The following is an 11,808-nucleotide window of genomic DNA, read 5'->3' as shown; positions in this document are numbered from 1 at the left end:
CGGACACTTTTCCGGAGAGACCCGATGGCACTTAGAAAATATTCGCTCAAGTTGGCAGGACTTCCAGAGCAAGAGGCCGAATTTTCACATTATGTGGCCGAACTAGGGAACCGGACGAGTCGGACACTTTTCCGGGCAAGACCCGATGGCACTTAGAAAATATTCGCTCAAGTTGGCAGGACTTCCAGAGCAAGAGGCCGAATTTTCACATTATGTGGCCGAACTAGGGAACCGGACGTGTCGGACACTTTTCCGGGCAAGACCCGATGGCACTTAGAAAATATTCGCTCAAGTTGCAGGACTTCCAGAGCAAGAGGCCGAATTTTCACTCGCTCGGGCCGACTCGGGGAACCAGCCGAGTCGGACACTTTTCCGGGCAAGACCCGATGGCACTTAGAAAATATTCGCTCAAGTTGGCAGGACTTCCAGAGCAAGAGGCCGAATTTTCACTCGTTCGGGCCGACTCGGGAACCAGCCGAGTCGGACACTTTTCCGGGCAAGACCCGATGGCACTTAGAAAATATTCGCTCAAGTTGGCAGGACTTCCAGAGCAAGAGGCCGAATTTTCACATTATGTGGCCGAACTAGGGAACCGGACGAGTCGGACACTTTTCCGGGCAAGACCCGATGGCACTTAGAAAATATTCGCTCAAGTTGGCAGGACTTCCAGAGCAAGAGGGCCGAATTTTCACTCGTTCGGGCCGACTCGGGGAACCAGCCGAGTCGGACACTTTTCCGGGCAAGACCGATGGCACTTAGAAAATATTCGCTCAAGTTGACAGGACTTCCAGAGCGAGAGGCCGAATTTTCACTCGGTCGGGCCGTCTCGGGAACCAGACGAGTCGGACACTTTTCCGGGCAAGACCCGTTGGCACTTAGAAAATATTCGCTCAATTTGGCAGGACTTCCAGAGCAAGAGGCCGAATTTTCACTCGTTTGGGCCGACTCGGGGAACCAGCCGAGTCGGACACTTTTCCGGGCAAGACCCGATGGCACTTAGAAAATATTCGCTCAAGTTGACAGGACTTCCAGAGCGAGAGGCCGAATTTTCACTCGGTCGGGCCGACTCGGGGAACCAGACGAGTCGGACACTTTTCCGGGCAAGACCCGTTGGCACTTAGAAAATATTCGCTCAATTTGGCAGGACTTCCAGAGCAAGAGGCCGAATTTTCGCTCGTTCGGGCCGACTCGGGGAACCAGCCGAGTCGGACACTTTTCCGGGCAAGACCCGATGGCACTTAGAAAATATTCGCTCAAGTTGGCAGGACTTCCAGAGCAAGAGGCCGAATTTTCGCTCGTTCGGGCCGACTCGGGGAACCAGCCGAGTCGGACACTTTTCCGGGCAAGACCCGATGGCACTTAGAAAATATTCGCTCAAGTTGGCAGGACTTCCAGAGCAAGAGGCTGAATTTTCACTTTTTCTGGCCGACTCGGGGAACCAGCCGAGTCGGACACTTTTCCGGGCAAGACCCGATGGCACTTAGAAAATATTCGCTAAAGTTGGCAGGACTTCCAGAGCAAGAGGCCGAATTTTCGCTCGTTCGGACCGACTCGGGGAACCAGCCGAGTCGGACACGTTACGGCCGAACAGCCGTTGGCACTTAGAAAATATTCGCTCAAGTTGGCAGGACTTCCAGAGCGAGAGGCCGAATTTTCGCTCGTTCGGGCCGACTCGGGGAACCAGCCGAGTCGGACACTTTTCCGGGCAAGACCCGATGGCACTTAGAAAATATTCGCTCAAGTTGGCAGGACTTCCAGAGCGAGAGGCCGAATTTTCGCTCGTTCGGGCAGACTCGGGGAACCAGCCGAGTCGGACACATTACGGCCGAACACCCGTTGGCACTTAGAAAATATTAGCTCAAGTCGGCCGGACTTCCAGGCGAAGAGGCCGAATTTTCACTTTTTCTGGCCGACTCGGGGAACCAGCCGAGTCGGACACATTTCGGCGTAACACCCGTTGGCACTTAGAAAATATTCGCCCAAGTCGGCCGGACTTCCAGGCGAAGAGGCCGAATTTTCGCTCGTTCGGGCCGACCGGAGGAACCAGCCGAGTCGGACACATTACGGTGTAACACCCGTTGGCACTTAGAAAATATTCGCCAAAGTTCGTTGGACCTCCAGGCGAAGAGGCCGAATTTTCGCTCGTTCGGGCCGACTCGGGGCACCAGCCGAGTCGGACACATTACGGCCGAACACCCGTTGGCACTTAGAAAATATTCGCCAAAGTTCGTCGGACTTCCAGGCGAAGAGGCCGAATTTTCGCTCGTTCGGGCCGACTCGGGGAACCAGCCGAGTCGGACACATTTCGGCGCAACACCCGTTGGCACTTAGAAAATATTCGCCAAAGTTCGTCGGACTTCCAGGCGAAGAGGCCGAATTTTCGCTCGTTCGGGCCGACTCGGGGAACCAGCCGAGTCGGACACATTTCGGCGCAACACCCGTTGGCACTTAGAAAATATTCGCCAAAGTCGGCCGGACTTCCAGGCGAAGAGGCCGAATTTTCGCTCGTTCGGGCCGACTCGGGGAACCAGCCGAGTCGGACACATTTCGGCGCAACACCCGTTGGCACTTAGAAAATATTCGCCAAAGTCGGCCGGACTTCCAGGCGAAGAGGCCGAATTTTCGCTCGTTCGGGCCGACTCGGGGAACCAGCCGAGTCGGACACATTTCGGCGCAACACCCGTTGGCACTTAGAAAATATTCGCCAAAGTTCGTCGGACCTCCAGAGCGAGAGGCCGAATTTTCACTTTTTCTGGCCGACCGGAGAACCAGCCGAGGCGGACACATCACGCCGCTTTTGCCGTTGGCATATTCGAAACTTCCAGAATCGGCTTTTTCGCCGTCGCTGTCCGGCCTGGGCACCATCGTGGCTCGGACACGTCGTGTGCCAGCGTCCGCTGGCACTTAGAAAATTTTTCAAAATAAAAATAAACAGTCCTGCACATACGTGCCCACTATATTTTGCGAAAGGGGAGTAAACCGTCGATGAGTACGCTGACTAGTGGGACCAACCATCGCGCTCTGGCGCACCTGAAGACCAAAGTTGGTACTGCACCCTACCCCTGGTACCCAAACGGGGTAGAGGCCGATTTTTCGCATTTGGCGGCCGACCTAGGGAACCAGAAGAGGCGGACACTTTTCCGAGCAAGTGCCGATGGCACTTCCAGAGCGAGAGGCCGAATAATCGTAATTTGTGGCCGACTTGGGAACCAGCGAAGGCGGATAGGAAGTGGAGCGGGTCCCGCCGGCTGGTCCGCGGGCCAATTGCGGTCCCGCGAGTTAGCGATCGCGGTCCGGAATTCTAGCCGACTTGGGAACCAGCGAAGGCGGATAGGAAGTGGATTGGGTCCCGCCGGCTGGTCCGCGGGCCAATTGCGGTCCCGCGAGTTAGCGATTGCGGTCCGGAATTCTAGCCGACTTGGGAACCAGCGAAGGCGGATAGGAAGTCAAGTGGGTCCCGCCGGCTGGTCCGCGGGCCAATTGCGGTCCCGCGAGTTAGCGATCGCGGTCCGGAATTCTAGCCGACTTGGGAACCAGCGAAGGCGGATAGGAAGTCAAGCGGGTCCCGCCGGCTGGTCCGCGGGCCAATTGCGGTCCCGCGAGTTAGCGATCGCGGTCCGGAATTCTAGCCGGCCGGGGACCACCGCAAGGCGGATGGGTGGTCACCGAGGTCCCGCCGGCTGGTCCGCGGGCCATTTAGGGTCCCGCGAGTTACCGATCGCGGTCCGGAATTCTACCCGGCCAGGGACCACCGCGAGGCGGATGGGTGGTCACCGAGGTACCGCCGGCTGGTCCGCGGGCCATTTAGGGTCCCGCGAGGTACCGATCGCGGTCCGGAATTCTACCCGGCCAGGGACCACCGCGAGGCGGATGGGTCTTCACCGAGGTCCCGCCGGCTGGTCCGCGGGCCATTTAGGGTCCCGCGAGTTACCGATCGCGGTCCGGAATTCTACCCGGCCGGGGACCACCGCGAGGCGGATGGGTGGTCACCGAGGTCCCGCCGGCTGGTCCGCGGGCCATTTAGGGTCCCGCGAGGTACCGATCGCGGTCCGGAATTCTACCCGGCTGGGGACCACCGCGAGGCGGATGGGTCTTCACCGAGGTCCCGCCGGCTGGTCCGCGGGCCATTTAGGGTCCCGCGAGTTACCGATCGCGGTCCGGAATTCTACCCGGCCGGGGACCACCGCGAGGCGGATGGGTGGTCACCGAGGTCCCGCCGGCTGGTCCGCGGGCCATTTAGGGTCCCGCGAGGTACCGATCGCGGTCCGGAATTCTACCCGGCTGGGGACCACCGCGAGGCGGATGGGTCTTCACCGAGGTCCCGCCGGCTGGTCCGCGGGCCATTTAGGGTCCCGCGAGTTACCGATCGCGGTCCGGAATTCTAGCCGGCCGGGGACCACCGCGAGGCGGATGGGTCTTCACCGAGGTCCCGCCGGCTGGTCCGCGGGCCATTTAGGGTCCCGCGAGGTACCGATCGCGGTCCGGAATTCTAGCCGGCCAGGGACCACCGCGAGGCGGATGGGTCTTCACCGAGGTCCCGCCGGATGGTCCGCGGGCCATTTAGGGTCCCGCAAATTACCGATCGCGGTCCGGAATTCTAGCCGGCAAGGGACCACCGCGAGGCGGATGGGTGGTCACCGAGGTCCCGCCGGCTGGTCCGCGGGCCATTTAGGGTCCCGCGAATTACCGATCGCGGTCCGGAATCCACGCCGGCCAGGGACCACCGCGAGGCGGATGGGTCTTCACCGAGGTCCCGCCGGCTGGTCCGCGGGCCATTTAGGGTCCCGCGAATTACCGATCGCGGTCCGGAATTCTAGCCGGCCGGGGACCACCGCGAGGCGGATGGGTGGTCACCGAGGTCCCGCCGGCTGGTCCGCGGGCCAATTGCGGTCCCGCGAGTTAGCGATCGCGGTCCGGAATTCTACCCGGCCGGGGACCACCGCGAGGCGGATGGGTGGTCACCGACGTCCCGCCGGCTGGTCCGCGGGCCAATTGCGGTCCCGCGAGTTACCGATCGCGGTCCGGAATTCTACCCGGCCGGGGACCACCGCGAGGCGGATGGGTGGTCACCGACGTCCCGCCGGCTGGTCCGCGGGCCATTTAGGGTCCCGCGAGTTACCGATCGCGGTCCGGAATTCTAGCCGGCCGGGGACCACCGCGAGGCGGATGGGTCTTCACCGAGGTCCCGCCGGCTGGTCCGCGGGCCATTTAGGGTCCCGCGAATTACCGATCGCGGTCCGGAATTCTAGCCGGCCGGGGACCACCGCGAGGCGGATGGGTGGTCACCGAGGTCCCGCCGGCTGGTCCGCGGGCCAATTGCGGTCCCGCGAGTTAGCGATCGCGGTCCGGAATTCTACCCGGCCGGGGACCACCGCGAGGCGGATGGGTGGTCACCGACGTCCCGCCGGCTGGTCCGCGGGCCAATTGCGGTCCCGCGAGTTAGCGATCGCGGTCCGGAATTCTACCCGGCCGGGGACCACCGCGAGGCGGATGGGTGGTCACCGACGTCCCGCCGGCTGGTCCGCGGGCCATTTAGGGTCCCGCGAGTTAGCGGTCGCGGCCCGGAATTCTAGCCGGCCCGGAGCCACCCAGAGGCCGTGCACAGGCGCCGGGTGGCCGGAAATACCTCCAGCCGAGCGGACATGCACTTTATAAGCACCTTGGACGAGATGGCTGAGCCTTACTCGACTTCCAGCACCCCGGCTAAGCGTTCTCCACGGCCCGCTGTGCTTCTAGAAGACCTCCAGACGGTCCTCATGGTACTTTCCTCCTCACTCTCCCAGGCGGCCCAGGCTTCCAGCACCCCGGCTAAGCGTCATACACGGCCCGCTGTGCTTCCAGAAGACCTCCAGACGGTCCTCATGGTGCTTTCCTCCTCACTCTCCCAGCCGAACGAGGCTTCCAGAGCCCCGGTTAAGCATTTTACGCGGCCCGCCGAGCCTCCACAGCACCTCCAGCCGGTTCTCCGGGTGCTCCCATCCTCACTGTTTAAGCCGAACGAGGCTTCCAGAGCCCCGGCTAAGCGTTTTACGCGGCCCGCTGGACTTCCACAGCACCTCCAGCCGGTTCTCCGGGTGCTTCCCTCCTCACTCTTGACGCCCGAGGAGACTTCCAGCACCCCGGCTAAGCGTTTTACGCGGCCCGCTGAGCTTCCAGAGCACCTCCAGCCGGTTCTCATGATGCATTCCTCCTCACTCTTTTAGCCGAACGAGGCTTCCAGCACCCCGGCTAAGCGTTTTCCACGACCCGCCGAGCTTCCACAGCACCTCCAGCCGGTTCCCCGAGTGCTTTCCTCCTCACTGTTTAAGCCGAACGAGGCTTCCAGAGCCCCGGCTAAGCGTTTTACGCGGCCCGCCGAGCTTCCAGAGCACCTCCAGCCGGTCCCCCCGATGCTTTCCTCCTCACTCTTGACGCCCGAGGAGGCTTCCAGAGCCCCGGCTAAGCGTTCTCCGCGTCCCGCTGATCTTCCCGGAGGTCGTAACGGGGAAATACCTCCCTCCAGCGGACACGGAGAGAAATTACACCGCCTCTCGCACAGAGGCGGGTAAACGGCGGGAGTAACTATGACTCTCTTAAGGTAGCCCGACTTGACATCTTTTTAACGGTTCGTGGATAAATACATGATATATACTACATATGATCGCATTTACAGCCAAATAATACAAAGTGACCATTCGGTTATAAACATTGTATTCATAATGTTTATAGGTGATGTTAATATTTATATATTTAATGTTTATAGGTGATGTTAATATTTATATATTTAATGTTTATAGGTCATGTTAATATTTATATATTTATTTTGTACATCATGTTATAGTTGTACGACACTTGCTATAGGATCATGATGTGATCATATCGGCGGAAGTCGGCCCGGGCTCCGGGTGAAGAGGCCGAATTCTCGCCACTCGCGGCCGACCGGGGAACCAACAGAGGCGGACGGATCGCGGCGCGAGAGCCCTTGGCACTTAGAAAAAATTTGGCAAAAGTCGCTCCGGGCTCCGGGTGAAGAGTCCGAATTCTCGCCACTCGTGGCCGACCAGGGAACCAGCGAAGGCGGGCAAGCTCTCAAGAGAGCCCCGCCGGCTGGTCAGCGGCGGGAAATGCGCCCTCTGGCGGACACGCCGTTGTAAATGAATGGGCTTTGGCACTTAGTGCATTTTCGCTGAAGTTGAGCCGCGCTCCGGGCGAAGAGGCCGAATTCTCGCCAGTCGTGGCCGACCAGGGAACCAGCAAAGGCGGGTAAGCTTTCAAGAGAGCCCCGCCGGCTGGTCCGCGGGCCATTTAGGGTCCCGCGAGTTAGCGACCGCGGCCCGGAATTCTGGCCGACTTGGGAACCAGCGAAGGCGGATAGGAAGTCAAGCTAGTCCCGCCGGCTGGTCCGCGGGCCATTTAGGGTCCCGCGAGTTACCGGTCGCGGCCCGGAATTCTGGCCGACTTGGGAACCAGCGAAGGCGGATGGGTGGTCACCGAGGTCCCGCCGGCTGGTCCGCGGGCCATTTAGGGTCCCGCAAGTTAGCGATCGCGGTCCGGAATTCTAACCGGCCGGGGACCACCGCGAGGCGGATGGGTCTTCACCGAGGTCCCGCCGGCTGGTCCGCGGGCCATTTAGGGTCCCGCGAGTTAGCGATCGCGGTCCGGAATTCTAGCCGGCCGGGAACCACCGCGAGGCGGATGGGTGCTCACCGAGGTCCCGCCGGCTGGTCCGCGGGCCATTTAGGGTCCCGCGAGTTACCGATCGCGGTCCGGAATTCTACCCGGCCAGGGACCACCGCGAGGCGGATGGGTCTTCACCGAGGTCCCGCCGGCTGGTCCGCGGGCCATTTAGGGTCCCGCGAGGTACCGATCGCGGTCCGGAACTCTAGCCGGCCGGGGACCACCGCGAGGCGGATGGGTCTTCACCGAGGTCCCGCCGGCTGGTCCGCGGGCCATTTAGGGTCAAATCATATCAAAATGTCATTCTCCGGGTGCGTTCCTCCTCGCTTCGTAAGCCGAACGAGGCTTCCAGAGCCCCGGTTAAGCGTTTTACGCGGCCCGCCGAGCCTCCACAGCACCTCCAGCCGGTTCTCATGAGGCTTTCCTCCTAACTCTTGACGCCCGAGGAGGCTTCCAGAGCCTCGGCTAAGTGTTTTACGCGGCCCGCTGGACTTCCACAGCACCTCCAGCCGGTTCTTATGATGATTTCCTCCTCACTCTTGACGCCCGAGGAGGCTTCCAGCGCCCCGGCTAAGCGTTTTACGCGGCCCGCTGAGCTTCCAGAGCACCTCCAGCCGGTTCCACGGGTGCTTTCCTCCTCACTCTTGAAGCCCGAGGAGGCTTCCAGAGCCTCGGCTAAGCGTTTTACGCGGCCCGCTGAGCTTCCACAGCACCTCCAGCCGGTTCTCATGATGCATTCCTCCTCACTCTTTAAGCCGAACGAGGCTTCCAGAGCCTCGGCTAAGCGTTTTACGCGGCCCGCTGGACTTCCACAGCACCCCCAGCCGGTTCTTATGATGCTTTCCTCCTAACTCTTGACGCCCGAGGAGGCTTCCAGCACCCCGGCTAAGCGTTTTACGCGGCCCGCCGAGCTTCCACAGCACCTCCAGCCGGTTCTCATGAGGCTTTCCTCCTAACTCTTGACGCCCGAGGAGGCTTCCAGAGCCTCGGCTAAGCGTTTTACGCAGCCCACTGAGCTTCCACAGCACCTCCAGCCGGTTCCCCCAGTACTTTCCTCCTCACTCTTTAAGCCGAACGAGGCTTCCAGAGCCCCGGCTAAGCGTTTTACGCGGCCCGCTGGACTGCCAGAGCACCCCCAGCCGGCCCTCACAATGCTTTCCTCCTAACTCTTGACGCCCGAGGAGGCTTCCAGAGCCCCGGCTAAACGTTTTACGCGGTCCGCTGAACTTCCAGAGCACCTCCAGCCGGTTCCCCGGCTGCTTTCCTCCTCACTTTCTAAGCCGAACGAGGCTTCCAGAGCCCCGGCTAAACGTTTTACGCGGCCCGCTGAGCTTCCACAGCACCTCCAGCCGGTTCCACGGGTGCTTTCCTCCTCACTCTTGACGCCCGAGGAGACTTCCAGCACCCCGGCTAAGCGTTTTACGCGGCCCGCTGAGCTTCCAGAGCACTTCCAGCCGGTTCTCCGGGTGCTTCACTCCTCACTCTTTAAGCCGAACGAGGCTTCCAGAGCCTCGGCTAAGCGTTTTACGCGGCCCGCTGGACTTCCAGAGCACCTCCAGCCGGTTCTCATGATGCATTCCTCCTCACTTTCTAAGCCGAACGAGGCTTCCAGAGCCCCGGCTAAGCGTTTTACGCGGCCCGCTGAGCTTCCAGAGCACCTCCAGCCGGTTCCCCGGGTGCATTCCTCCTAACTTTCTAAGCCGAACGAGGCTTCCAGAGCCCCGGCTAAACGTTTTACGCGGCACGCTGAGCTTCCAGAGCACCTCCAGCCGGTTCCCCGGGTGCATTCCTCCTCACTTTCGAAGCCGAACGAGGCTTCCAGAGCCCCGGCTAAGCGTTTTACGCGGCCCGCTGAACTTCCACAGCACCTCCAGCCGGTTCTCCGGGTGCTCCCATCCTCACTGTTTAAGCCGAACGAGGCTTCCAGAGCCCCGGCTAAGCGTTTTACGCGGCCCGCCGAGCTTCCACCGCACCTCCAGCCGGTTCTCATGTTGCATTCCTCCTCACTCTTGACGCCCGAAGAGGCTTCCAGAGCCCCGGCTAAGCGTTTTACGCAGCCCGCTGAGCTTCCACAGCACCTCCAGCCGGTTCCCCGGGTGCTTTCCTCCTCACTGTTTAAGCCGAACGAGGCTTCCAGAGCCCCGGCTAAGCGTTTTACGCGGCCCGCCGAGCTTCCACCGCACCTCCAGCCGGTTCCCCGAGTGCTTTCCACCTCACTTTCTAAGCCGAACGAGGCTCCCAGCACCCCGGCTAAGCGTTCTCCGCGTCCGGGTGATCTTCCCGGAGCTTGTAACGGGGAAATGCCTCCCTCCAGCGGACACGGAGAGAAATTACACCGCCTCTCGCACAGAGGCGGGTAAACGGCGGGAGTAACTATGACTCTCTTAAGGTAGCCTGACTTGACATCTCTTTAACGGTTCGTGGATAAATACATGATATATACAACTTATGCTCGCATTTACAGCCAAATAATACAAAATGAGCATTCGGTTATAAACATGGTATTCATAATGTTTATAGGTGATGTTAATATTTATATGTTTAATGTTTATAGGTGATGTTAATATTTATATATTTAATGTTTATAGGTGATGTTAATATTTATATATTTATTTTGTACATCATGTTACAGTTATACGACACTCGCTATTGGATCATGATGTGATCATGTCGGCGGGAGTCGGCCCGGGCTCCGGGTGAAGAGGCCGAATTCTCGCCACTCGCGGCCGACCGGGGAACCAGCAGAGGCGGACGCATCGCGGCGCGAGAGCCCTTGGCACTTAGAAAAAAATTGGCAAAAGTCGCTCCGGGCTCCAGGTGAAGAGGCCGAATTCTCGCCACTCGCGGCCGACCGGGGAACCAGCAGAGGCGGACGCATCGCGGCGCGAGAGCCCTTGGCACTTAGAAAAAATTTGGCAAAAGTCGCTCCGCGCTCCAGGTGAAGAGGCCGAATTCTCGCCACTCGCGGCCGACCGGGGAACCAGCGAAGGCGGGTAAGCTTTCTATGGAGCCCCGCCGGCTGGTCCGCGGGCCGAACGGGGTCCCGTCACCTACCGACAGCGGACGCCGACCCACGCCCGGCAGGAACCACCGAGAGGCGGACACGCTCTCCGACGAGCCCCGCCGGCCGGTCCGCGGCGGGAAATGCGCCCTCTGGCGGACACGCCGTTGTAAATGAATGGGCTTTGGCACTTAGTGCATTTTCGCAAAAGTTGAACCGCGCTCCGGGCGAAGAGGCCGAATTCTCGCCACTCGTGGCCGACCAGGGAACCAGCGAAGGCGGGTAAGCTCTCAAGAGAGCCCCGCCGGCTGGTCCGCGGGCCAATTATGGTCCCGCGAGTTACCGGTCGCGGCCCGGAATTCTGGCCGACTTGGGAACCAGCGAAGGCGGATAGGAAGTCGAGCGGGTCCCGCCGGCTGGTCCGCGGCGGGAAATGCGCCCTCTGGCGGACACGCCGTTAAATGAATGGGCTTTGGCACTTAGTGCATTTTCGCAAAAGTTGAGCCGCGCTCCGGGCGAAGAGGCCGAATTCCCGCTACTCGTGGCCGACCAGGGAACCAGCGAAGGCGGATAAGCTTTCTAGGGAGCCCCGCCGGCTGGTCCGCGGGCCGAACGTGGTCCCGTAAAGTACCGACAGCGGACGGCGACCCACGCCCGGCAGGAACCACCGAGAGGCGGACACGCTCTCCGACGAGCCCCGCCGGCCGGTCCGCGGCGGGAAACGCGCCCTCTGGCGGACACGCCGTTGTAAATGAATGGGCTTTGGCACTTAGTGCATTTTCGCTGAAGTTGAGCCGCGCTCCGGGCGAAGAGGCCGAATTCTCGCTACTCGTGGCCGACCGGGGAACCAGCGAAGGCGGGTAGGCTTTCAAGAGAGCCCCGCCGGCTGGTCCGCGGGCCGATTATGGTCCCGTCACCTACCGACAGCGGACGCCGACCCACGCCCGGCAAGGAACCACCGAGAGGCGGATAACGGCGCACACCGCGAACGGCGGGTGGCGGTCGCTGGGTGGCGGTCGGCTGGTGGCGGTCGGGGGGTGGCGGTCGGGGATGGTGCTTGGGGATGGTGCTTGGGACCGGTGGCGCCGGAGGCGCACACCGCGAACGGCTGGTGGCGGTCGGCTGGTGGCGGTCGGCTGGTGGCGGTCGCT

This window comes from Syngnathus floridae, unplaced genomic scaffold, assembly GCF_059516105.1.
Source record: "Syngnathus floridae isolate MCC-2025c unplaced genomic scaffold, RoL_Sflo_1.0 HiC_scaffold_239, whole genome shotgun sequence".
Classification (NCBI taxonomy): domain Eukaryota; kingdom Metazoa; phylum Chordata; class Actinopteri; order Syngnathiformes; family Syngnathidae; genus Syngnathus; species Syngnathus floridae.
The sequence above is the reverse complement of the archived record's forward strand: the minus strand, read 5'-3'. Positions refer to the sequence as shown.